This window comes from Rutidosis leptorrhynchoides, chromosome 5 (genome assembly GCF_046630445.1).
Source record: "Rutidosis leptorrhynchoides isolate AG116_Rl617_1_P2 chromosome 5, CSIRO_AGI_Rlap_v1, whole genome shotgun sequence".
Lineage (NCBI taxonomy): Eukaryota > Viridiplantae > Streptophyta > Magnoliopsida > Asterales > Asteraceae > Rutidosis > Rutidosis leptorrhynchoides.
In genome coordinates this window covers 175,430,702-175,447,024 of record NC_092337.1, presented here as the reverse complement: position 1 = coordinate 175,447,024, position 16,323 = coordinate 175,430,702, and positions in this window count along the sequence as shown.

The following is a 16,323-nucleotide window of genomic DNA, read 5'->3' as shown; positions in this document are numbered from 1 at the left end:
AAATTTCGGTTAATAAAAAAATAATAATAAAAGATAAATACTAAAAATTAAATAAATAATTATTTCAGAATGTTCTAAATATTATTTAAAGATAAGATTTTTCTTAAAAATATAAAAATTAATTTTTTTTTATAAAAAAACGTCCTACCTTATTTATATATGGAAATAATATATTTTCTTTTATTTATTTACTTTAATTAGTAGATAAGGAATGTTTTTAAACTTGTTTTCCAAGCAAAAAATTAGTATAAATACACATGTAAGGCTTTATAAATTTTTCACAAACACATTGAAGCTCTCTCAAAACCCTTAAAATATTTGTGAGTTTTTCTCTCTTTTCTTTCTTTTCTTTTTCGTTTTTCTTTTTCTTTTTAGCCGATTTATGCTTTTATTTTTAATAAATCATACATATAAAAAAATAAATAATTATACTATATGATAATTAATATTACACGTATTATGAAGTGTAAAAATTATTTTTATAGATTAAAAGTCGATTTTATGAATTTTAAATAATTAAAAATGAATTTAAATGTGTATATATATATGGTATATGTTTTTATTTATAAAAAAAATAGATAAAACTAAATAAATTATACAATTATTTTTCAAGTAATTTATGATATTAAACTTAATTATTTAGGTCAGTACATAATTTATAAAAATTAAATTTGAATTTATGTGGATTAATTGTACTTTTATGAACCAAAAATTATTAAATAATGGAATAAATAACAAATAAATATAATAATTAAATATTTACTGATAAAAACACTTATTATTAATATTCTAAGCTAAAACATATTTTTATATATTATTATGATCAATATAACAATTATTTTCATTATATAATGTATTCGATGTATATATTTTGGAATTAAATTATTTAAACACATAAAAATACTAAAAATAATTTTTACAGAATATATATCTTTAATTTATATATCTTTAGTTATTAGAGTCGAAAATTTAATTTATATATTATTATATGAATTTAATCTATATTTACTTATTATTCGGATATTATTAAAGTAAATAAAAAAATAGTAATTTTGTAAAACATAAAAAATAATAATAAACTTTTAGAAACTGTTTAGAATAGTCTAGGGACTTTTAAAAATAATTTTTGTAATTATTATAATATTATTTATAATTAAAAATGAATTATCTAATAATTAGTCTTATAAAAGGGAATAAAATTCGTAATAAAAATATAGAATAATAATAAAAATATATATAAAATTTTTCCAAGTTTAATAAAGTTATATGAATCTTTAAAAAATATAAATTATATTTTTGGGTCGAAATTATATTTATTCCATAATTAAGTTTGTATTAGATGTAAACTTAGATAAATAAGGAAATAAATATATAAATAAATATTAAATAAGATAAAATATTATCTAATGTTTTTATATGATTATCTTACTTATTTTAATTAATAGATAACTAAGGAATGTTATTTTTAATTTAATTTAGATATTTACTTAATTTATTGTAATTAGAAATAATAAAGTAATTATGAATTATAAATAAATGAATAAATATAATAATTATATTTAATTATTAATAGTATACTTTGATTATTATATAATAATTAAAAGTTTATAATACTAATTATAGTAGTACATTATTAATACATTATTAATAAATAATTATAGGATAATTATTAATACTTTTACTAAATGTATGAGTTAAATAAATATTGAGACATTAATAAATATAATATAATAACATAGATTATGACTTAAACTTAATGTGAAGGTTATAATCGAAAGATAACGTGCACTATATGCAAACCTCACCGCTACTTACGGCCTATAGTGGTCCTTGTTGTCTTATGGGAACCGCTTGTGGATTTCAAATGCTAAGACATAGATTCTGGTCAAGAATCCTGGGCGCCCGGTAATAACAGATCATCAGAGTGACTTATCTGATAGCAACGGGGTTTGAGAAAGTTGTACAACGTCTTGTTAAAGATTATAACCTGAACATTCTATAATTGGAAGTTACTAAGAATGGAAACTCTCCATAAATAGTAACCTTCCGAAAATGTAATTTCTTTTAGAAAACCATTATCATTAGTATAGTTACTATATTTATGTCTATTAGACAACATCTGATCGTACATTCTATCTCTAGGTTGAGATCTCAATCACGTTCTTCCGTTCAATTCATTTCTCTCGTGGAATAACTCTTCTGTGCTACTAAGGTGAACTCATAGCCCCGCTTTTTACATATTTTAATGTATTTTATAAATCTTGGGGTGAGACACACGCTTGCTTTAAATGATTTACAATTTAGACACGAGTGCCTAAACTTTTTGATATGCAACTTCATGAGATTATTGTTAACTTGTATTCTTACATGCAAATCTCGGCCATAATATCGTTAATTGCTGGAATTGGAATTTTGCATGCTTAATTATTGTGAGTAGGCCTATTGAGAGTGACGTCTCTACCCATTGGCGTGATCGTCAAGGGGGTACATAATAATGATTACCGACACACGCGTAGTGTCAGGGGTTTATGTTTAGCTCGATATTATAACTCATGGCATATTGATATTTTGATGTTTTGAATTAAATCTTGTGGTCTAAAACTTATTAATTATTAAACCTATGATGTTCACTCAGCCATTGTGTTGACATTTTAAGTATGTTTGTCTCAGGTGAAGAATAGCTTATGTGCTGCCCCATGTTGCTTGCTTGCTGTTGCATTGGAGTCCACATTATTTACATTTTATCATTTGTTAAACATTGATTACTTTTGGGTTTACCATGTAAAACATTTCGCTTTCCGCTGCAATTGAATTATTGAATTTATTAAACGTCTCATTTAGAGTCGTTCTCGTTATATAACCGTGTGATGATATTGGAAAAGTCATATTTACCCTCGGCCCTATTTAGGGGGTATGACAGAGTAATATCAGAGCACAGTTTGTTATAGAGAACCAGGATTGCATTCTATGTGTGTCTTATGTGCTAGTTAGGGTGCCTTAGCAATCTTTAGGACTATAACCTTTCTTGGCTTAGTTTAAGTATCTTTCTTATTTGTTTATATTCTTTCTTTTTAAGTGACTTTACTTATTCATATTCTTGCCTTAGTTTTAAGTACTATCCTTATTTTTTATGTTTGTTTTACTATGCTCTCCTTCCATCTTGCCTTCACACCGAACATTAGAATCTACCTAGTACTCTTTCTTCTTTTAGGATGTCATTCATGACTTCTGAATTTCGCGACATTTCCATGACATCTATTACGGTCATGTACATAACATTATGATACGTACCATGGTGTCTTGGGTTGCGAACCAGAAAACGTCATTCTTAATTTGTGAAGATTCTCTCCGTGCTATCCTTAGTGCGTTGGGAAAATGTTTTAGGTTATGGATTATGTAAAACGGTAAATAAGTTTTAAGCCCTTAGGAAGTTTTCTAATAGATAAAATTTTGTAGTTTGAATAACGTGTCTTGACCTTATGGGTGATATTGAAGTGGAAATGTGAATTAGTAAAATATAATGACGCCTAACCAACGTGATTATATAACACTAATTCATATAGAAATTTCAATATCATGACATATGGAATAGAAAGTGAATCAAAGAAAGATTCCCAAGCCATTCATTCGAAAATCTCAATGATATTACATGAAGGGTAATCATCATCTGATTTGTAGATATACGAAGTGCTCGTTTCAACCAAACTATCTATCTCATACCCATGAGTAGATTAACAATCCTCATATACCATAAAGGTTTTAAAACTTTGCATTCTTTCTTAAACAACCTATATCTTTATCTTTGACGCTTAATATTCACGCTCTTTCACTGGAAGGAAGGATGCATATTCTTAAGTGATCTGAAGTGACACCCTCAAAATTTCTTCGAAGCATGCCTCCTGTTATCTGTAATTACGCTTCTGGTGTAGATTTTCATGAACCCATTAGAAAACCCGTCGAAGATAAGCGACAATCACTCGCAAGGATTTAATTTGAATTTTCAAGCGTCGATTCTTATAAACACCACATTCACCTAAGCATTCACCTACTACACCATTATATACTCCTGATACACCACTACCATCACCTGATCATGACCCTTCGACTAAAGACGCTGCTTACCATGGTAGAACTTTCCAACGGGTATCTTTTGATTACCACATAAATTAAAAGAATCCCATCATACTCTAGTGTATCCACATTTCGGGCTAGTAAAGGGCGTAATATATATATATTTCCCTCACAATATTGAAAAACATGTGATCCCTCACACGCTCCATATGATCAAAGGTAGCATTGATATGATTATCATTATGATACTTAAAGTCAAACATCGTGTAATTTGTTATACTTAAACAATAAGTCGTGACCTTTGAAGCGTTAACCGTTTACCTGGAAAATCTTACGATTTTGCCTCGGTGTTAAAAGCATGTTAGTTGTATCATTAAATGATCATATAGTAATGTTTCTAACAATAGGCAAGTGACACCATGTCCTTAAATCGCCCTTACTCATTGTGGAAATTCATACCATCCCGACAATAATCAAACATTTAGCGAGAACTTGATAAATTGATGATCATCACATAGTCGAAAGTCACTACATTAGCGTGTCTTCATACCTGTCTATATGAACATCGGATTATTCATGCTCAAGTTATTATGAAATCTTTGTGAATGACGGACTCCATCCATGAGTATATAATAAGGGCACTTACAGCCAGCTTTCCGACTCCAATATTAGTCATGACCTGTTGGCATTTCAAAGTCAACAGGGGATTAACTTCACGTTCTCATACTCTACCATTCATAACTCACTCGTCAGCAACAGCTTCACACTTACACATTTTAGTCCAAAAACTTATGCCCTAATAGTAGTCATCAACCGCATTTGAATTCAATAGTTTTCATTACCTCGTAACATTTGTTGCTTAAATATCACCCAAAATTTTCAAAAATCATTCACTCGGTCTTCATCAATCTTTTTCCAACTCGTAACCTCCGAAATATGAAAATTCTTTTTACCAAAATTTTACATACACTATTTTACTATGCGATCCTCTCGAAATTTTATAAAATAAATTTATTTACTGTCATTCATGCAAATTTTATAAATCGTATATAATAAAGTAAATAAAATTTACCCTTACTTATTTTGACTAGTACATATCAAATTATACCTACACTTTTATAAATCCATTCTTTTAGATATGAATTCAAAAGTTATTTTTCTTAAAATAGTATGCGTTGCACATAACTCCAGTTTTACTAAGAACTTCGTTTCATTATCAAAATGTCTCAAACTTTTTCAAAATTACTTTGACTTATTATATAAAAGTTTTCGTATTACTCCACAATATAATTAGATCACAGTTCCTCTTATCCTCCGAGCAAGAACAAAACATACCTCTTGCGCTCATCAACTATTCATTTTAGGGATTGGCTGTAGCATAACTGCGGGCTGTGAAATCAGTGTGTGAGATATGCATAGTGGTAACACCTATTCTTAAGGGAGGCATTGTGTGGGAATTCAACCCCAACCGTATTTCAGATTGGTATCGATTCTAACTATTATTACACTGGTATCACGGATAGAGATTCACTAAGCTCGTCTGAGAAGTTTCTACCTCCGATATTTCACAGCTAAACCACAACATCCTCGTAAAAATCAATTCTATGATTTAATATCTTTTTGGCACGAGAAAGTATTTTTCGAAGATTGAAATGTCCCGTTCTTATTGATTAAAAACGTTCCATATTAATTGATTTCGTTGCGAGGTTTTGACCTCTATATGAGACGTTTTTCAAAGACTGCATTCATTTTTAAACAAACCATAACCTTTATTTCATCAATAAAGGTTTAAAAAGCTTTACGTAGATTATCAAATAATGATAATCTAAAATATCCTGTTTACACACGACCATTACATAATGGTTTACAATACAAATATGTTACAACAAAATAAGTTTCTTGAATGCAGTTTTTACACAATATCATACAAGCATGGACTCCAAATCTTGTCCTTATTTAAGTATGCGACAGCGGAAGCTCTTAATAATCACCTGAGAATAAACATGCTTAAAACGTCAACAAAAATGTTGGTGAGTTATAGGTTTAACCTATATATATCAAATCGTAACAATAGACCACAAGATTTCATATTTCAATACACATCCCATACATAGAGATAAAAATCATTCATATGGTGAACACCTGGTAACCGACAATAACAAGATGCATATATAAGAATATCCCCATCATTCCGGGACACCCTTCGGATATGATATAAATTTCGAAGTACTAAAGCATCCGGTACTTTGGATGGGGTTTGTTAGGCCCAATAGATCTATCTTTAGGATTCGCGTCAATTAGGGTGTCTGTTCCCTAATTCTTAGATTACCAGACTTAATAAAAAGGGGCATATTCGATTTCGATAATTCAACCATAGAATGTAGTTTCACGTACTTGTGTCTATTTTGTAAATCATTTATAAAACCTGCATGTATTCTCATCCCAAAAATATTAGATTTTAAAAGTGGGACTATAACTCACTTTCACAGATTTTTACTTCGTCTGGAAGTAAGACTTGGCCACTGGTTGATTCACGAACCTATAACAATATATACATATATATCAAAGTATGTTCAAAATATATTTACAACACTTTTAATATATTTTGATGTTTTAAGTTTATTAAGTCAGCTGTCCTCGTTAGTAACCTACAACTAGTTGTCCACAGTTAGATGTACAGAAATAAATCGATAAATATTATCTTGAATCAATCCACGACCCAGTGTATACGTATCTCAGTATTGATCACAACTCAAACTATATATATTTTGGAATCAACCTCAACCCTGTATAGCTAACTCCAACATTCACATATAGAGTGTCTATGGTTGTTCCGAAATATATATAGATGTGTCGACATGATAGGTCGAAACATTGTATACGTGTCTATGGTATCTCAAGATTACATAATATACAATACAAGTTGATTAAGTTATGGTTGGAATAGATTTGTTACCAATTTTCACGTAGCTAAAATGAGAAAAATTATCCAATCTTGTTTTACCCATAACTTCTTCATTTTAAATCCGTTTTGAGTGAATCAAATTGCTATGGTTTCATATTGAACTCTATTTTATGAATCTAAACAGAAAAGTATAGGTTTATAGTCGGAAAAATAAGTTAAAAGTCGTTTTTGTAAAGGTAGTCATTTCAGTCGAAAGAACGACTTCTAGATGACCATTTTAGAAAACATACTTCCACTTTGAGTTTAACCATAATTTTTGGATATAGTTTCATGTTCATAATAAAAATCATTTTCTCAGAATAACAACTTTTAAATCAAAGTTTATCATAGTTTTTAATTAACTAACCCAAAACAGCCCGCGGTGTTACTACGACGGCGTAAATCCGATTTTACGGTATTTTTCGTGTTTCCAGGTTTTAAATCATTAAGTTAGCATATCATATAGATATATAACATGTGTTTAGTTGATTTTAAAAGTCAAGTTAGAAGGATTAACTTTTGTTTGCGAACAAGTTTAGAATTAACTAAACTATGTTCTAGTGATTACAAGTTTAAACCTTCGAATAAGATAGCTTTATATGTATGAATTGAATGATGTTATGAACATCATTACTACCTTAAGTTCCTTGGATGAACCTACTGGAAAATAGAAAAATGGATCTAGCTTCAATGGATCCTTGGATGGCTCAAAGTTCTTGAAGCAAAATCATGACACGAAAACAAGTTCAAGTAAGATCATCACTTGAAATAAGATTGTTATAGTTATAGAAATTGAACCAAAGTTTGAATATGATTATTACCTTGTATTAGAATGATAACCTACTGTAAGAAACAAAGATTTCTTGAGGTTGGATGATCACCTTACAAGATTGGAAGTGAGCTAGCAAACTTGAAAGTATTCTTGATTTTATGAAACTAGAACTTTTGAAATTTATGAAGAACACTTAGAACTTGAAGATAGAACTTGAGAGAGTTCAATTAGATGAAGAAAATTGAAGAATGAAAGTGTTTGTAGGTGTTTTTGGTCGTTGGTGTATGGATTAGATATAAAGGATATGTAATTTTGTTTTCATGTAAATAAGTCATGAATGATTACTCATATTTTTGTAATCTTATGAGATATTTCATGCTAGTTGCCAAATGATGGTTCCCACATGTGTTAGGTGACTCACATGGGCTGCTAAGAGCTGATCATTGGAGTGTATATACCAATAGTACATACATCTAAAAGCTGTGTATTGTACGAGTACGAATACGGGTGCATACGAGTAGAATTGTTGATGAAACTGAACGAGGATGTAATTGTAAGCATTTTTGTTAAGTAGCAGTATTTTGATAAGTGTCTTGAAGTCTTTCAAAAGTGTATGAATACATATTAAAACACTACATGTATATACATTTTAACTGAGTCGTTAAGTCATCGTTAGTCGTTACATGTAAATGTTGTTTTGAAACCTTTAGGTTAACGATCTTGTTAAATGTTGTTAACCCAATGTTTATAATATCAAAAGAGATTTTAAATTATTATATTATCATGATATTATGATGTACGAATATCTCTTAATATGATATATATACATTAAATGTCGTTACAACGATAATCGTTACATATATGTCTCGTTTCAAAATCATTAAGTTAGTAGTCTTGTTTTTACATATGTAGTTCATTGTTAATATACTTAATGATATGTTTACTTATCATAATATCATGTTAACTATATATATAACCATATATATGTCATCATATAGTTTTTACAAGTTTTAACGTTCGTGAATCACCGGTCAACTTGGGTGGTCAATTGTCTATATGAAACCTATTTCAATTAATCAAGTCTTAACAAGTTTGATTGCTTAACATGTTGGAAACATTTAATCATGTAAACATCAATCTCAATTAATATATATAAACATGGAAAAGTTCGGGTCACTACAGTACCTACCCGTTAAATAAATTTCGTCTCGAAATTTTAAGCTGTTGAAGGTGTTGACGAATCTTCTGGAAATAGATGCGGGTATTTCTTCTTCATCTGATCTTCACGCTCCCAGGTGAACTCGGGTCCTCTACGAGCATTCCATCGAACCTTAACAATTGGTATCTTGTTTTGCTTAAGTCTTTTAACCTCACGATCCATTATTTCGACGGGTTCTTCGATGAATTGGAGTTTTTCGTTGATTTGGATTTCATCTAACGGAATAGTGAGATCTTCTTTAGCAAAACATTTCTTCAAATTCGAGACGTGGAAAGTGTTATGTACAGCCGCGAGTTGTTGAGGTAACTCAAGTCGGTAAGCTACTGGTCCGACACGATCAATAATCTTGAATGGTCCAATATACCTTGGATTTAATTTCCCTCGTTTACCAAATCGAACAACGCCTTTCCAAGGTGAAACTTTAAGCATGACCATCTCTCCAATTTCAAATTCTATATCTTTTCTTTTAATGTCAGCGTAGCTCTTTTGTCGACTTTGGGCGGTTTTCAACCGTTGTTGAATTTGGATGATCTTCTCGGTAGTTTCTTGTATAATCTCCGGACCCGTAATCTGTCTATCCCCCACCTCACTCCAACAAATCGGAGACCTGCACTTTCTACCATAAAGTGCTTCAAACGGCGCCATCTCAATGCTTGAATGGTAGCTGTTGTTGTAGGAAAATTCTGCTAACGGTAGATGTCGATCCCAACTATTTCCGAAATCAATAACACATGCTCGTAGCATGTCTTCAAGCATTTGTATCGTCCTTTCGCTCTGCCCATCAGTTTGTGGATGATAGGCAGTACTCATGTCTAGACGAGTTCCTAATGCTTGCTGTAATGTCTGCCAGAATCTTGAAATAAATCTGCCATCCCTATCAGAGATAATAGAGATTGGTATTCCATGTCTGGAGACGACTTCCTTCAAATACAGTCGTGCTAACTTCTCCATCTTGTCATCTTCTCTTATTGGTAGGAAGTGTGCTGATTTGGTGAGACGATCAACTATTACCCAAATAGTATCAAAACCACTTGCAGTCCTTGGCAATTTAGTGATGAAATCCATGGTAATGTTTTCCCATTTCCATTCCGGGATTTCGGGTTGTTGAAGTAGACCTGATGGTTTCTGATGCTCAGCTTTGATCTTAGAACACGTCAAACATTCTCCTACGTATTTAGCAACATCGGCTTTCATACCCGGCCACCAAAAATGTTTCTTGAGATCCTTGTACATCTTCCCCGTTCCAGGATGTATTGAGTATCTGGTTTTATGAGCTTCTCTAAGTACCATTTCTCTCATATCTCCAAATTTTGGTACCCAAATCCTTTCAGCCCTATACCGAGTTCCGTCTTCCCGAATATTAAGATGCTTCTCCGATCCTTTGGGTATTTCATCTTTTAAATTTCCCTCTTTTAAAACTCCTTGTTGCGCCTCCTTTATTTGAGTAGTAAGGTTATTATGAATCATTATATTCATAGATTTTACTCGAATGGGTTCTCTGTCCTTCCTGCTCAAGGCATCGGCTACCACATTTGCCTTCCCCGGGTGGTAACGAATCTCAAAGTCGTAATCATTCAATAATTCAATCCACCTACGCTGCCTCATATTCAGTTGTTTCTGATTAAATATGTGTTGAAGACTTTTGTGGTCGGTATATATAATACTTTTGACCCCATATAAGTAGTGCCTCCAAGTCTTTAATGCAAAAACAACCGCGCCTAATTCCAAATCATGCGTCGCATAATTTTGTTCGTGAATCTTCAATTGTCTAGACGCATAAGCAATCACCTTCGTTCGTTGCATTAATACACAACCGAGACCTTGCTTTGATGCGTCACAATAAATCACAAAATCATTATTCCCTTCAGGCAATGACAATATAGGTGCCGTAGTTAGCTTTTTCTTCAATAACTGAAACGCTTTCTCTTGTTCATCATTCCATTCAAATTTCTTCCCTTTATGCGTTAATGCAGTCAAGGGTTTTGCTATTCTGGAAAAGTCTTGGATGAACCTTCTGTAGTAACCAGCTAGTCCTAAAAACTGGCGTATGTGTTTCGGAGTTTTCGGGGTTTCCCACTTTTCAACAGTTTCTATCTTTGCCGGATCCACCTTAATACCTTCTTTGTTCACTATGTGACCGAGGAATTGAACTTCTTCCAACCAAAATGCACACTTTGAAAACTTAGCGTACAATTCTTCCTTCCTCAATACTTCTAACACCTTTCTCAAATGTTCACCGTGTTCTTGGTCATTCTTTGAGTAAATAAGTATGTCATCAATGAAAACAATGACAAACTTGTCAAGGTATGGTCCACACACTCGGTTCATAAGGTCCATGAACACAGCTGGTGCATTAGTTAAACCAAACGGCATGACCATAAACTCGTAATGACCGTAACGTGTTTTGAAAGCAGTCTTTGGAATATCATCTTCTTTCACCCGCATTTGATGATACCCGGAACGTAAGTCAATCTTTGAATAAACAGACGAGCCTTGTAGTGATCAAATAAGTCGTCGATTCTCGGTAGTGGGTAGCGGTTCTTGATGGTAAGTTTGTTCAACTCTCGGTAGTCGATACACAACCTGAATGTACCATCTTTCTTCTTGACAAACAAAACAGGAGCTCCCCACGGTGATGTGCTTGGTCGAATGAAACCACGCTCTAAAAGTTCTTGTAATTGGCTTTGCAGTTCTTTCATCTCGCTGGGTGCGAGTCTGTAAGGAGCACGAGCTATTGGTGCAGCTCCTGGTACAAGATCTATTTGAAATTCAACGGATCGATGTGGGGGTAATCCCGGTAATTCCTTCGGAAATACATCGGGAAATTCTTTTGCAATGGGAACATCATTGATGCTCTTTTCTTCAGTTTGTACTTTCTCGACGTGTGCTAGAACAGCATAGCAACCTTTTCTTATTAGTTTTTGTGCCTTCAAATTACTAATAAGATGTAGCTTCGTGTTGCCCTTTTCTCCGTACACCATTAAGGGTTTTCCTTTTTCTCGTATAATGCGAATTGCATTTTTGTAACAAACGATCTCCGCTTTCACTTCTTTCAACCAGTCCATACCGATTATCACATCAAAACTCCCTAACTCTACTGGTATCAAATCAATCTTAAATGTTTCGCTAACCAGTTTAATTTCTCGATTCCGACATATATTATCTGCTGAAATTAATTTACCATTTGCTAATTCGAGTAAAAATTTACTATCCAAAGGCGTCAATGGACAACTTAATTTAGCACAAAAATCTCTACTCATATAGCTTCTATCCGCACCCGAATCAAATAAAACGTAAGCAGATTTATTGTCAATAAGAAACGTACCCGTAACAAGCTCCGGGTCTTCCTGTGCCTCTGCCGCATTAATATTGAAAACTCTTCCGCGGCCTTGTCCATTCGTGTTCTCCTGGTTTGGGCAATTTCTAATAATGTGGCCCGGTTTTCCACATTTATAACAAACTACATTGGCATAACTTGCGCCGACACTACTTGCTCCGCCATTACTCATTCCGACACCATTTGTTCCTTTCGTTCTATTAACCCCTGGTCCGTAGACCTCACACTTCGCCGTGCTATGACCATTTCTTTTACACTTGTTGCAAAATTTGGTGCAGAACCCCGAGTGATACTTTTCACACCTTTGGCATAGCTGCTTCTGATTGTTGTTGTTGTTGTTGCGGTTATTATTGTTGTTGGGATGATTATTGTAGTTGCTGTTGTTGTTGTTGTTGTTGTTGTTGTTGTTGTTGTTGTTGTTGTTGTTGGGCCGTTTGTTGTAGTTGCGATTGATGTTGCGATTGTTGGGATAATTGTTGCGATTATTGTTGTAATTGCTGTTGTTGTTGTATTGGTGATTCTTATCACCGTTTTCCTCCCACTTTCTTTTGACTTGCTTCACGTTGGCCTCTTCAACAGTCTGTTCTTTAATTCTTTCTTCAATCTGGTTCACTAGTTTGTGAGCCATTCTACATGCCTGTTGTATGGAGGCGGGCTCGTGTGAACTTATATCTTCTTGGATTCTTTCCGGTAATCCTTTCAAAAACGCGTCGATCTTCTCGTCCTCATCTTCGAATGCTCCCGGACACAATAGGCACAATTCTGTGAATCGTCTTTCGTACGTGGTAATATCAAATCCTTGGGTTCGTAACCCTCTAAGTTCTGTCTTGAGCTTATTGACCTCGGTTCTGGGACGGTACTTCTCGTTCATCAAATGCTTGAATGCTGACCACGGTAGTGCGTACGCATCGTCTTGTCCCACTTGCTCTAGATAGGTATTCCACCATGTTAACGCAGAACCTGTGAAGGTATGCGTAGCGTACTTCACTTTGTCCTCTTCAGTACACTTACTTATGGCAAACACCGATTCGACCTTCTCGGTCCACCGTTTCAATCCGATCGGTCCTTCGGTTCCATCAAATTCCAAAGGTTTGCAGGCAGTGAATTCTTTGTAGGTGCATCCTACACGATTTCCTGTACTGCTAGATCCAAGGTTATTGTTGGTATGTAGCGCAGCCTGTACTGCGGCTATGTTTGAAGCTAGAAAAGTACGGAATTCCTCTTCATTCATATTCACGGTGTGTCGAGTAGTCGGTGCCATTTCCTTCAAAATAGTCAAATGGAACAAGTTAATCATACAGAATATTAAGAGTAGTTAATAGTATTTCGTAGCATTATATGAACTCATTTATAAAAGCTTTTTCTTCATATTAGCGTTTTATAAGTTTAAATTCGGGTAGTACCTACCCGTTAAGTTCATACTTAGTAGCTAATATACAATTCAACTACTACAATTCTATATGAAAAACTGATTATAATAATATTTCGCGTTCAAACTTTTTCACAATATTTTACAAACTTACAATACCGCTTATTTTACATATAGCATGAAATATAGCACACAATAAATTTGATACAAGATGGTTGTGAAGATAATTCTAGCTAGTACACAAGTCGTTCAGCAAAGGCAATAAAGACACGTAATTCATACGTCCAGAAACAAGTCATGCATTCTGGTTTTACTAGGATTACTTCCCATCCTTGGTCTTGTGGAACATAACCGTTATGGCCGTTGATAAGACAGCGTGTTGTAACGTCATCAAAGGGACGAGGGTTACGTAATGTCCAACAGTCCCGTAATAATCTAAAAACCTCATTTCTTACCCCAATTACCGACTCCGTCACTTGTGGAAACGTTTTGTTTAATAGTTGTAGCCCGATGTTCTTGTTCTCACTTTGGTGAGAAGCGAACATTACTAATCCGTAAGCATAACATGCTTCTTTATGTTGCATGTTAGCCGCTTTTTCTAAATCACGAAGTCCAATATTCGGATATATTGAGTCAAAATAATTTCTTAACCCGTTGCGTAAAATAGCATTTGGGTTCCCCGCAATATATGCGTCAAAGTAAACACATCGTAACTTATGGGTTTCCCAATGTGATATCCCCCATCTTTCAAACGAAAGTCTCTTATAAACCAAGACATTCTTGGAACGTTCTTCGAATGTCTTACAAACTGATCTCGCCTTAAATAGTTGTGCCGAAGAATTCTGGCCGACTCTAGACAAGATTTCATCAATCATGTCTCCGGGTAGGTCTCTTAAAATATTGGGTTGTCTATCCATTTTGTGTTTTTAAACTGTAAAATAGACAAGAGTTAGATTCATAAAAAAAATACTTATTAATACAAGCAATTTTTACATATATCATAAAGCATAAGAACACTATATTCCATATATTACACCACACGAATACAACTATCTTATTCCGACTCGCTCGTTTCTTCTTCTTCGGTTTTGGTTCGTTTTGCCAAGTTTCTAGGGATATATGATGTTCCCCTAATACGAGCCGTCGTTGTCCACATTGGTTTAGAAAAACCTGGTGGTTTAGAGGTTCCCGGGTCATTGTTACAACTTAAGGACTTCGGGGGTTGACGATACATATAAAGTTCATCGGGGTTGGAATTAGATTTCTCTATTTTTATGCCCTTTCCCTTATTATTTTCTTTTGCCTTTTTAAATTCAGTTGGGGTAATTTCTATAACATCATCGGAATTCTCGTCGGAATCCGATTCATCGGAGAATTGGTAATCCTCCCAATATTTTGCTTCCTTGGCGGAAACACCATTGACCATAATTAACTTTGGTCGGTTGGTTGAGGATTTTCTTTTACTTAACCGTTTTATTATTTCCCCCACCGGTTCTATTTCTTCATCCGGTTCCGATTCTTCTTCCGGTTCCGATTCTTCTTCCGGTTCCGACTCTTCTTCCGGTTCCTCTTCGGGAACTTGTGAATCAGTCCACAAATCATTCCAATTTACATTTGACTCTTCATTATTATTAGGTGAGTCAATGGGACTTGTTCTAGAGGTAGACATCTATCACATAATATCAAACGCGTTAAGAGATTAATATATCACATAATATTCACATGTTAAAAATATATAGTTTCCAACAAAATTTGTTAAGCAATCATTTTTCAACTAAACACGGTCGAAGTCCAGACTCACTAATGCATCCTAACAAACTCGATAAGACACACTAATACAAAATTCTGGTTCTCTAAGACCAACGCTCGGATACCAACTGAAATGTCCCGTTCTTATTGATTAAAAACGTTCCATATTAATTGATTTCGTTGCGAGGTTTTGACCTCTATATGAGACGTTTTTCAAAGACTGCATTCATTTTTAAACAAACCATAACCTTTATTTCATCAATAAAGGTTTAAAAAGCTTTACGTAGATTATCAAATAATGATAATCTAAAATATCCTGTTTACACACGACCATTACATAATGGTTTACAATACAAATATGTTACAACAAAATAAGTTTCTTGAATGCAGTTTTTACACAATATCATACAAGCATGGACTCCAAATCTTGTCCTTATTTAAGTATGCGACAGCGGAAGCTCTTAATAATCACCTGAGAATAAACATGCTTAAAACGTCAACAAAAATGTTGGTGAGTTATAGGTTTAACCTATATATATCAAATCGTAACAATAGACCACAAGATTTCATATTTCAATACACATCCCATACATAGAGATAAAAATCATTCATATGGTGAACACCTGGTAACCGACAATAACAAGATGCATATATAAGAATATCCCCATCATTCCGGGACACCCTTCGGATATGATATAAATTTCGAAGTACTAAAGCATCCGGTACTTTGGATGGGGTTTGTTAGGCCCAATAGATCTATCTTTAGGATTCGCGTCAATTAGGGTGTCTGTTCCCTAATTCTTAGATTACCAGACTTAATAAAAAGGGGCATATTCGATTTCGATAATTCAACCATAGAATG